The sequence below is a fragment of the Nomascus leucogenys genome, chromosome 13 (genome assembly GCF_006542625.1).
Source record: "Nomascus leucogenys isolate Asia chromosome 13, Asia_NLE_v1, whole genome shotgun sequence".
NCBI classification, from domain to species: Eukaryota; Metazoa; Chordata; class Mammalia; order Primates; family Hylobatidae; genus Nomascus; species Nomascus leucogenys.
Genome location: NC_044393.1, coordinates 17,159,625 through 17,172,053, shown reverse-complemented (window position 1 = coordinate 17,172,053; position 12,429 = coordinate 17,159,625). Strand labels below are relative to the sequence as shown.

Here is a 12,429-nt window from a genome sequence, read left to right as displayed (position 1 = left end):
GGGACAGGAGGGACGCTCAGGCTGCTTAGGTCAAAAATAAACACAGGAGGAGGGAAGGACCCCGAATGTCCCCTGTTTGTTCATTTTCAACCATCCACACTGTCATGTGTGAGTCTGGGTGGTTTTGTATGCAGAATAAGCTGCACACACATTCTAGGAAATAATTTTGAATGACTAAAGTTGCAATTTACCAAACCTAGTTTTCCTCTTGAGTTTTAATGTTTCCTTTTCAAATCTGTGGTTCCATTTATAAGAATAGAATAACAAAAATCAGTCACTGTGTTTGAGAACGTCATTGATTAATATTTGGTCTCATTTATAAACGTAGCCTTCAAACATTTAACATTTAAATGCTTTCAAATGCTTTAAACTGCATTTCTAAATTTGATATTCTGAACTTTGTTTTCAAGTACTTCAACTGTCCAACACTTCTGCTTTCTCAAGTAAGTACTTATAAGTCTAATAAATCACATTTCTACAAATCTTTTATTTTATTTTATTTTATTTTTTTGAGACGGAGTCTCGCTCTGTCGCCCAGGCTGGAGTGCAGTGGCGCAATCTCAGCTCACTGCAAGCTCCGCCTCCCGGGTTCACGCCATTCTCCCGCCTCAGCCTCCCGAGTAGCTGGGACTACAGGCGCCCGCCACTGCGCCCAGCTAATTTTTTGTATTTTTAGTAGAGACGGGGTTTCACCATGGTCTCGATCTCCTGACCTCGTGATCCGCCCGCCTCGGCCTCCCAAAGTGCTGGGATTACAGGCTTGAGCCACCGCACCCGGCACATTTCTACAAATCTTAAACTCTTAAATGTTCCAGTGGTTACATGTTAGCTTAGTACGATTTCTGTTTTAAAATGGCACATTTAAGCAATGGTTTGATTCCATTTTAAGTTACGATTAACAAGTTTGACCAACATTTTGTTCTTATAGACCGAAGCCTCCTAAACATAAGGCTCTTAAAGTATGTAAATTATTAAATATAAATTATTCCCTTTTAACAAAAAGAATAGTAATTCAGTGATGCTGAATTTGTCAAATATGTCCATGTTTATTTCTTAATCTTATCTCTGTTACACATGCTTACTAATAAAATCACTTTCCCATGTAGGACATTCCTATAAATAACTTTAAATATTCCTGGAGTTTAAAGATGCTTCCCTCCTGGGAGATTTTCATATTTCTGGGTACTCAAGTTTGCTTCCAACTAGACTTTTTAACCTGGGGTTTGTGAATAGAATTAAGGGGGTTCATGAACTTGGATGGAAAAAAAGTATCTCTATTCTCACCAACCTCTAACTGAAATTTGGCATTCTCTTCACATATGAACACAAACAACAAACCACAATTCTGTTAGCAGGACCTGTGACTCTGTCACCAATAGAAGTGATAGGTTTTTGTTTTGTTTTGTTTGTTTGTTTGTTTGTTTGTTTGTTTGTTTGTTTTTGAGACGGAATCTTGCTCTGTCCCCCAGGCTGGAGTGCAGGGGTGCAATCTTGACTCGCTGCAACCTCCACCTCCCAGGTTCAAGCGATTCTCCTGCCTCAGCTTCCCGAGTAGCTGGAATTACAGGTGTTTGCCACCATGTCCAGCTATTTTTTGTGTGTGTGTTTTTTGTAGAGCTAGAGTTTTGCCACATTGGCCAGGCTGTCCTCCAACTCCTGACCGCAGGTGATCCACCCGCCTCGGCCTCTCAAAGTGCTGGGATTACAGGTGATTTTTATATCACATCATGGTTGTTGTATCTCAAAATACCTTTTCTAGGCCGCACTAACTTTAAAATTAGCTTGCTGCTAGATCCTGTTATTTAATGCATTAATGAAGAAACTCATATGGCCATATCACGATATTTTCATATTTGTATTCATCATATAATGGAAGTACAATAAACTGGAAATACTTAAAGTGTTAAATTTTTTATCATTTTTGACACATACACCATGAAACCATCACCACAATCAAGACACTGGACTTTTCCATTACCCCCACCGGTTTCTCTGTGGCCCTCTGTAATCCATTCTTCCCTCCACTCCCACCCACAGGTGACCATTGATTTGCTTTGTGTCACTATACATTAGTTTACATGTTTAAGAAGTTTACATAAATGGGCCAGGCGTGGTGGCTCACACATGTAATCCCAGCACTTTGGGAGGCTGAGATGAACAGATCTCCTGATGTCAGAAGTTCAAGACCAGCCTGGCCAACATAGTGAAACCTGTCTCTACAAAACATACAAAAATTAGCCGGGTGTGGTGGCGCAAGCCTGTAGCCCCTGCTACTCGGGAGGCTGAGGTGGGAGAATTGTTGGAACCCAAAAGGCAGAGGTTGCAGTGAGCTCAGATCCTGAGATCACGCCACTGCACTCCAGCCTGGGTGACACAGTGAGACCTTGTCTCAAAAAAAAAAAAAAAAATTACATAAATGGAATCATGATTTTTTTTGGTAGGGAAGGTTCTGCCTTTTTCACTAAACATCATGGTTTTGACATCCATCCGTGTTATATGTGTATCGATAGTTCATTCTTTTTTATAATTTAATAGTCATCTATTGCGTGGATATACCACGATTTGTTTATTCATTTACCTGCTGATGGACATTTAGGCTGTTTCTAGATTTGGGCTGTTACAAACAAACTTGCTATTAACAATCGTGTACAAGTCAAGTCTTTGTGCGGATTTGTGTTTTCTTTCCTCTTGGGTGTCAAATAGGTGTGTCAGATGACAGAGGGATGTGTAACTTTTTAAGAAACTGCCAAACTGTTTTGCAAAGTGGTTACACCATTTGACATTCCCACCAGCAATGAATGAGAGTTCTAGTTACTCTACATTTTGCCAGCACTTGGTCTGGTCGATCTTTTTGTTAGCCAATATATTGAATACATGGTGGCATTTTATTAGTGTTTAATTTGCATTTCCTTGATTATTAATGTTGAGCATTTCTTTATGTGCCTATTGACCATTTGTATATCATCTTTTTGAAGTGCTGGTTTGAAATCTTTGCCCATTTTAAAAATTGAATTAATTGTCTTGTTAACTGTTGAGTTGTAAAAGTTCCTCATAGATCTGTTATAGATTCCTTATAGATTCAGAAGATATGTCTGATACATCACATGTCTTTGATACTCAGAACATGTACAACACATGTATCAGACACATCTTCATATATCTGTTATAGATTCTGTTATATGGATAGATTCCTTATAATATAGATTCCTTATATGTGTGTATATAATATATGTAGGTGTAATCTCAGCTACTCAGGAGGCTGAGGCAGGAGAATCGCTTGAACCCGGGAGCCCCGGAGGCAGAGATTGCAGTGAGCCAAGATTGCGCCACTGCACTCCAGCCTGGGCAAAAGAGCCAGACTCTGTCTTAAAAAAAAAAAAAATTATAAAACTTCTAGAAGAAAACATAAGAAGAAATCATTGCAACCTCGGGGTAGACAAAGGTTTCTTCAAACACAAAAAGTACAAACCATGAAAGAAAATATTGATAAGCTGGACGACATCAAAATTTAAAACTTTTGTTCTTCAGAAGACAAAATTGGGAAAATAAAAGGCAAGCCATAGATTGGCAGAAATCCACCACATATATCAGACACATTTTCTTATATCTGTTACAGATTCTGTTATAAGGATAGATTCCTTATAATAGAGATTCTTTATAACAGAATTGGAGGTTAGAAGCAAGATGGTTAGGTTAGATCTCTTTCACTGTCTCAGTCATAATTTTGCAAAGGTGGTTCCAGGCAGAGAGGCCATTTGTCCCAGTTTGCTGGGGACAATCTTAGTTTATGCTTTGTTATTAATGCTCCTTTCGCTCTCAAAAGTGTCCCACTCTCAAAAGGTCTCTAGACCTCTGACCTTGAGGGACTCCTATAGTCTCCTTCAGGTACTCCTTCAGGACCACAAAATCTTCTAGAATTTAGAACAATACCTGTTTGGGTTCTGGGGATCTCTGATGTCTCTCAGTCCTTGCTTCCGAGAGAATTCCACTGATGCACGCTGAGATCAGTTGACTCCATTCACCATCCAAGACATTATATCCAGCTAAAAAGTCAGCAAAAAGACAAGTCAAATATATTAAAAAGGCTTCTGGCTTCATTCTATTTGCTTTTACTCTCCTGGGAAAAGAGAATGCAAAAAGTGACAGATCTTGGAAGGAAATGGCCAGAAGGTGTAGAGATTCTTGTGCTTAGCTGAGAGGGCCAGCGTGCAGCTGGGTGAGGAGGACGCCAAGGAAGAACAGTTAGACGAGAATGCTGTTTTAAACAGGGTGGTCAGGGCCTCTCTGGGGTAGAGGCATTTCAGCAGAGACCTGAATGGAGTGAGGGTGAAAACCACAGGACTATGTCAGGAAGGGGTGGTGCAGGCAGAAGGAGCAGCATGCCTGGGTGTCTCAAAGGTCGCTCTTCACACGAGTGAATAAACCTCTCCCACCGAACACTGGTGATCCTGAAATTCTGATGCTCTGCCAGAAAATGCACCCAAGAGTTGATTTCCCATTGTTTTAAATGGGAAACATTATAATACATGACAGGTCAACCCGAGCCCCCAACACCCCAATCCTCACGGCCTAATCACCTCTTCAAGATCCTGGGATCAAGAGATCCTTCCGCCTTGGCCTCCCCAAGTGCTGGCCCACTTTTTTTTTTTTTTTTGAGACGGAGTCTTGCTCTGTCACCCAGGCTGGAGTGCAGTGACGCAATCTCGCTCACTGCAAGCTCCGCCTCCCGAGTTCATGCCATTCTCCTGCCTCAGCCTCCCAAGTAGCTGGGACTACAGGTGCCCGCCACCACGCCCGGCTGATTTTTTGTATTTTCAGTAGAGACGAGGTTTCACCATGTTAGCTGGGATGGTCTCGATCTCCTGACCTCGTGATCCACCTGCCTTGGCCTCCCAAAGTGCTAGGATTACAGGCATGAGCCACTGCGCCTGGCCCCCACTTTCTTGATAATGTTCTCTGCAGCAAAAAAGTTTTTAACTTTGATGAAGTCTAATTTATCTTTTTTCTTTTTTTTTTTTTTTTTTGAGACAGAATCTCACTCTGTTGCCCAGGCTGGAGTGCAGTGGCAAGATCTCAGCTCACTCTCTTAAAATAGAACTAAGCACTTAAAATGCTGTCTTAGTCTGTTTGCTCTGCCATAACAAAACACCTGAGATTCTGGTATTTTATAAAGAACAGAAACTTATTTCTTACGGTTCTGGAGGATGAAAAGTTCAAGATCAAGCTGCCAGCAGGTTTGGTAGTCTGGTGAGAGCTGCTGTTTGCTTGCAACATGGCGCCTTGTTGGTGTGTCCTCCAAAGGAGAAGAGGAAGCAAGCCTCTATTTAAGAAGGACCTGAATCTCATTCATAAGGGAGGAACCCTCATGACCTAATCACCTCTTCAAGGACTCACTTTTTTTTTTTTTGAGACAGAGTCTTGCTCTGACGCCCAAGCTGGAGTGCAGTGGCACAATCTCGGCTCACTGCAAGCTCTGCCTCCCAGGTTCATCCCATTCTCCTGCCTCAGCCTCTCGAGTAGCTGAGACTACAGGTGCCCACCACCACCCCTGGCTAATTTTTTGTATTTTTTAGTAGAGATGGGGTTTCACCGTATTAGCCAGGATGGTCTCGATCTCCTGACCTTGTGATCTGCCCACCTTGGCCTCCCAAAGTGCTGGGATTACAGGTATGAGCCACCATGCCCAGCCAGGACTCACTTCTTAATTCCATCACATTGGCCATTAAGTTTCAACTCCTGAATTTTGGAGGGGACACATTCAAACCACAGCAAATGTCTACCAGTAAGTATCAAAGCAGTGCGTTAGGATGTAAAATGTTTCAAACACAGCTTCCTGATCACCAAATCATCAGGAAAGTTTTCAACAAAAAATTGGTTTGTCTGTGGCAACACAGCCACATCTGATTGCAAGTCCCTTTCATTGCTTCTTAGTGCACTTTTCTAAATGTGATTCTGATGTTCTCTCAATGGTAGTTGACATGCTGCTTTTCCTGCATGATGTTTTGATGGAGATGCTGACTCTAATTTGGGGGATACAAATATCAGTTCTTCTTTGTAAATATTCATCTGATAATTGTGAGAAATGTGCCTTCTATGAAGTTTGAGTGTTAAAAACAAAGTCATTTTATTGGGAAACTACTTACTGAAGAGACACTTGAAGCATCCCTGTATTTGTTTTCTTGGGTTAGGAAGGATGTGAGATTTCTCTCTCTCTGTCTCTCTTTTTTTTTTTTAATGTTTGCAAAAAGCCCCTGCCCATCCCCACATACACACAGTATCATATACTGCCTTTATTGTAAAGACCCATGAGAAAATTTCTCTCCTGTATCAGTATCAGGCAAAACTCTGATTTGCCTAAGTCATTTGGTTTCTTTCTCATATAGGAATTAAGAATCATGAACACTGGCTGGGCACAGTGGCTCATGCCTGTAATCCCAGCACTTTGGGAGGCCAAAGCAGGCGGATCACCTGAGGTCGGGAGTTCAAGACCAGCCTGACCAACATGGAGAAACCCCGCCTCTACTAAAAATACAAAACTTAACTGGGCATGGTGGTACATGCCTGTAATCCCAGGTACTCGGGAAGCTGAGGCAGGAGAATCGCTTGAACCCAGGAGGCGGAGGTTGTGGTGAGCCGAGATTGCGTCACTGCACTCCAGCCTGGGCAACAAGAGTGAAACTCTGCCTCAGAAAAAATAAATAAATAAAAAGAACCATGAACACTATGGAGCACTTTGAAATCCATGATTCTTAATCTTGACTCTGCAGAGCTTTGGGGGTTCCTTCAAGACCTTTTCACATACCTACAGGAGAAAGGGGTGAGGCATAAAGCTATGGCTCGGATCCTTCACCTCCTTTTTCCATAGTGAACTTCTATACATGCTAGATTTTAAACAAAGGAAAGTTTGAAAGCCACTGATGTAATTGATCACATTTTTGTCCTTGCACTGGCTGCCTGGAAGCTCAGCATCTAATTCTCAGTTCTCCACTGACAAGTGTCCAGGACCTTCTAGCTCACATTTTGTGTGCAAACCTTACCTTGACTTTCTTTTGTTTTCTTTCCTGTTTCCCTGTTATCTGCTTTTCTGGTTTTCTTTATTCTGCTGCCATATATATGGTTTTATATGTTGCCTCAAATCCTTTTTGGAAAGAGCCAAGGTTTAAGTGAATGTATTTTTAAAAATTGAATGATTTTTCTGTAGAGGTGATCTTTGCAGGTGGGAAAGGAATACGTTTAGAAAAAAGGCATGATTTGTCACGTAGAATTCACATGTGTGTTTGTAGGATATGTATATACATATCCTACAGTGAATAGACACACATTGGATATATTGTGAGGTTCATAGTTTTCAAAATTAATGTGTTTTTCTGGCTTTAGAGGGCATTTACTTGGAAGACTGGAGGGGGGGAAATGTGTTTTACTCCAAGGTAGGCATGACTGTGGACTACACCACAAAGAATCTGCTTTATGGCTTAGCACTTTCAAATTTTGTTTGGGATTATTTTGCTGGTTGTTTTCAAATGAGGACAAATACTTAACAAGGAGATAGCAAGGGAAGAAAGAGACAGAAAGGGGGTGCTTCTACATAGGAAGGTGGCTGAATTTTCAGGGTCTTGAATAAGGATTGGGGGCCTTAAGTCCTATCAGCTTCTGCTCAACTGCTATGACTCTGTGGTCAAGGTCTCACTCTTCCAAAGATGGGGATTCTCTTCCTCTGCTGTATATTGGAATCACCTAGGGAGCTTTAAAAAAGGATGATGCCGGCCAAGTGCAGTGGCTCACGCCTGTAATCCTAGCACTTTGGGAGGCCAGGATGGGTGGGTCACCTGAGGTCAGGAGTTCAAAAGCAGCCTGGCCAACATGAAGAAACCTTGTCTCCACTAAAAATATAAAACTTAGCCGGGCGTGGTGGCACATGCCTGTAATCCCAGCTACTTGGGAGGCTGAGGCAGGAGAATTGCTTGAACCCAGGAGGCGAAGGTTGCAGTGAGCCAAGATCACACCATTGCACTCCAGCCTGGGTGACAGAGTAAGGCTCCTTCTCAAAAAAAAAAAAAAAAGGCAGATGCCACAGTTCCACCCCAGAGTCTGGTTTAATTGGTCTAGGATGGGGCCTTAGCATGGGGATTTTTAAGAGCTCTGCCTGGAGATTTTGTACACCCAGAGTTGAGAATCACAGCACTAAGAGAAGGAAAAATAAAATTAATAAGCACCTGCCTCCTGCTTATCTCTCAGGGGCATTGGGGTGTGTCTGCAATTTATGAAATAATGGGCCAGATTCTGGGGAAGGAATACAATGGTATGAAGGAAATAGACTAACCCTTTGCATTCTATAGGGTACCTTTGGTTAACAAGTGTTCAAGATTTTTCCCCATGAGCCACAGGAAGAAACATTTCACATCCCGGCCAAAGATATAGATATAGATATGGATATAGATATAGATACAGATATATGCGTGTATATATATGTATATATGATATATGTATACATATTTACGTATATATCTCTCCATTGTAAATTGAAAATATCCTAAGTTCAAAATGCATTTAATACGCCTAACCTACTGAACATCATAGCTCAGCCTAACCTACCTTAAATGCACTCAGAACACTTGCATTACCTTGCAATTGGGCAAAATCATCTCACACAAAGCCCTATTTTATAATACAGTTTTGAATATCTCACGAAATTTGTCAAATATTTTGCTGAAAGTGAAAAATAGAATGGTTGTATGGGTATCTCAATTGTGGTTTCTACTGAACACACATCACTTTCACATCATCATAAAGTCAAAAAAATCATTAAGTGAAACCATCATAAATTGGGGACCATATGTATACATGCAACTATATATAGGGGATCATATGTATATATATGACTATATATGTATAGGTATGTGTATATATGTATATTCTTACTGCATACAATTCACTTGATAGTTCCTATTCCAGTCTATTCCTTTAGGAAAAAAAAATTAAGGTCCACAGGCCAAGACAAATTAAACACCTCTGGAGATCATTAAGATGCTCAATTTATAACGGCTTGGAGCACTTAGCAAAGATACTATGGGAAGTGAAGCTGTGTGTACAGTAATAATATTTGTTGAGCAATTGCTAGTGCCAACTGCAGTCATAATAGAAAGTGTTTTATGAGCATGAGCTCAGTGAATTTTCACAATAACAGTATAAGATGAGTACTGTTATTTTCACTTTAGTGATGAGAAAATCAAGGCCAAGTACACATGTTCTAGAAGCCAGAAGCAGAGCCATCTCCAAGCCTACTGAGGCAGGCCCAAGGAAAAGAACTACTGTTTACTGAATACATTTGCTTCTGTCTGAAGTTTGAGGAGTAGAAAGCAGAGTACGCTATGACCAGAGGTGGGTCCAGGAATAGTGAGGCCTGATACATGTACAATTTGCAGCCCCTATTCAAGAAAAAGAGTACAAAATTATGAGTCCAAGATTAGATAAGAAAATGATTTCTTTAAATTAAGAAAAGAAATCACACCAAATTCAAATTTTAAGAAGCTGAAAATTACCACAAACATCACAAAATTCCCAACTCAACTTTCCTCCGAAATGCCAGCGGCCACCCGACACCACTCTACTCAAGGGCAAGTTGGGGATGGGGAATCGGAGTGGAAAGAGAGCAATCTCCACCGCCTGCAGCCAAATGTCCAAAGCAAAGGACTTTTGTAAACTTTACATCAGCAAGCAACCTTCTGAACACTTTTCGAAGTCCCCTTAGAAAGGGGTCCAAGCAAGTCAGGGGCCTAAGAACTTAACCTTCATCAGCTTCCCTGTAACCTTACAAATGGAATTGAAGACTGTTACAGCTCGAGAGCAAGGGCTTTGGAGTCAGCCAGGCCTGAATTTCATTCCTGGCTCAGCCACTTTCTGCCTTCTTTGAGCTTGGATCTGCTCGGTTGTGAAATGAGTGTGCCGACAGCAGTACCTTGGGGTCTATCTTGGGGATTACATGAGATAAGGAGGAGTTGGGCATTGGATGAGCTCAAGGTTGCAAATAAGGCCGGGAGCGGTGGCTCACGCTTGTAATCCCAGCACTTTGGGAGGCCAAGGCGGGCGGATCACGAGGTCAGGAGATCGAGACCACGGTGAAACCCCGTCTCGACTAAAAATACAAAAAAAATTAACCGGGCGTGGTGGCGGGCGCCTGTAGTCTCAGCTACTCGGAGAGGCTGAGGCAGGAGAATGGCGTGAACCCGGGAGGGGGAGCTTGCAGTGAGCCGAGATTGCGCCACTGCACTCCAGCCTGGGCCACAGAGCGAGCCTCCGTCTCAAAAAAAAAAAAAAAAAAAAAAAAAAAAAAAAAGGTTGCAAATAAAAATATAGGACACCCGGTTAAATTGGAATTTCAGAGAAACAAGAAATACTTTTTAAATATAAGTACGTACGACCTATCGCATAAGACATATACTGCGACTGATTCCTCGTTTCTCTGAAATTCAAATTCACCTGGGTGCCTGTCTTTTACTGCACTTAAGAAATGACAGTGGTTGATATTGCTTTTGGATTGAGGCATCCTGGGTGTCCCACAGTGGAATTCATAGACATTAGAGAGTGGGTGACGGGGTAGAAAAGGCTGCATAGACTCCAATTAACACAGTTCATTGCCAGGGAGACTAAAAGGGGGGTGGCTATGAGAGGATGGAGTAAGTGGGATGACTTGATTTGGGCATGTAGGTGGAGGGGGCTATACCTCTCACTTTCACTAAGTCAGTTAAGCTCTTGAGACCTGAGTTTCCTTAGCTGTAAAATGGGTGAAACATAGGGGAGACCCCTGAACCGTTCTCACCTAAATACCACACCAATGGCACTTCCTCATAATTCAGATGTCACCTCCTCAGAGAGGTCTTCCCTGACTGCTCTACCTAAAATTACCGCCTCTCCTCCACTCCCCAACAGCAGATATATATATATTTTTTCTCCCTGTAACTGTAACTTTCGGCAACTGTCTTGCTTCTTTACTTGGTTATTTGTTTATGGTTTGTCTCTCCATGAGAATGCAAGTTCCGGGAGGGCAGAAAACTAGTCTGTCTTGTTCTAGCTGAGTGTCTCAGGAGTGGTACCTGGCACAGTAGATGCTCAATATATTTTGAATGAATGAATGGGTGGTTGAGTGAATGAATGTTAGTGTCACTATTGAGGTCCTCTCCGAGCCGTCGTTCCTTTCACAGGGGTCATGCCTGGGTTGCAGGGAGGATGTGCTGCCCCGGGGAGGGAGGAGGTGCGGGGTGTCGGTGGGTGGGGAGGAGGCTGGGCCCTGGCCTCCAGGACCGGCGAGAGCGAGCGCGCTCTGCTCGGCTGCAGGCTCAGGAAGCGGCGCGGCGGCAGCTGCAGGGCCAGAGCCCCGCGCCCCGCGTCCAGCCGCCGGGTGTGTGCGCCCGCGGAGCCCAGCGTCGCGCCTCGGCGCCCCCACGCGCCCACGCAGCGGCGCGGGGACCCGGGCGGGGGCAGAGGGAGGGCCCGGCCCAGGGAGGGGAAGGGGCCGGTCCTCCCCGCGCAGGCAGCAGCCGCGGCAGCCCAGGAGGCGGAGGCAGCGGCAGCGGCAGAGACAGCAACGTGCCCGCCGCAGTCAGCCCGGCCTCGTCGGACCCGCACCGGCCCGCCCGCCCGCACCGCGTCGGGGCGCTCTCTCCACTGCGCGCGGTGAGTACCGCCCGCGGCGCCCACCCCAGGCCGCCCGCCGGGATTCGCCGGGCGCGGGGAGTTGTTCACCGGGACCCCCTCGCCCTGCGTCTCTTTCCGGCACTCGCCGAGCGGGGCCTCCGCAGCTGTCGGGACATTCTGGGGCGCACGGGCCTCCCAGGGCCACGCAGGCATAAGGGCAGAGGGGACAGCAGCAGAGCCGCCCTCGGGAAAGGCTCTCCCAGGCTCGGGGCCCCAGTTTCCCCATGCGCTTTGGGGCAACGACCCTGAAGTTTGCTCTCCCGCGCGCGGGACAAGTGCATGGCGCGCAGGCGGTGTAGACGCGGCTGGGTCCTTGGCGTTTTGTTCGATTTCTGGTCCCGGAGGTTCGCGATAAGGGGCGCTCCCCCAGTCCGCAACCTCAAGCCCTCAGGTAGTGTTTATGGAGTAACCAAGAAGCAGAGACAACCGCTGGAATCCCGGGATGGGGCTGGAACGGCCCGCTGAGCCTTTGCCTTCTAGCTATTGATACATTTCTTTTCAAAAGTCCGTTTGCGCTCGGCCCGCTCTGGTTCAGGTCTGGGGCTTTGAACCGGGGCAGGGAATCCTGGCGCCTGCTGCGGGTAGAGTTGAAACTTGGAAAAGTTTACATCCGAAGGGTGTTTAGAAGGCGGCAAGGGTTTCGTTGTAATGGGAGAAAGTGGGAAATGGAATTGTTTTTTAGACATGAAGTCTGGAGGTTAAATGGCCGTGCTGGCCCAAGCTCCTTCAATGTATTCC

The 12,429-nt window shown here is 44.5% G+C and overlaps 1 protein-coding gene across 2 annotated transcripts in view; it reads left to right on the top strand.

Annotated features, from left to right (window-relative positions):
• The first annotated feature begins 11,527 nt into the window (after nucleotides 1-11,527).
• The window catches only part of EYA2 (EYA transcriptional coactivator and phosphatase 2), a 293,919-nt gene continuing 293,017 nt past the window's right edge, over nucleotides 11,528-12,429 (top strand). For both annotated transcript variants that reach the window (XM_030826398.1, XM_030826397.1), the window contains exon 1: nucleotides 11,528-11,670. The gene's annotated coding sequence lies outside the window, so the exon portion shown is untranslated. The remainder of the gene's footprint in view (nucleotides 11,671-12,429) is intronic.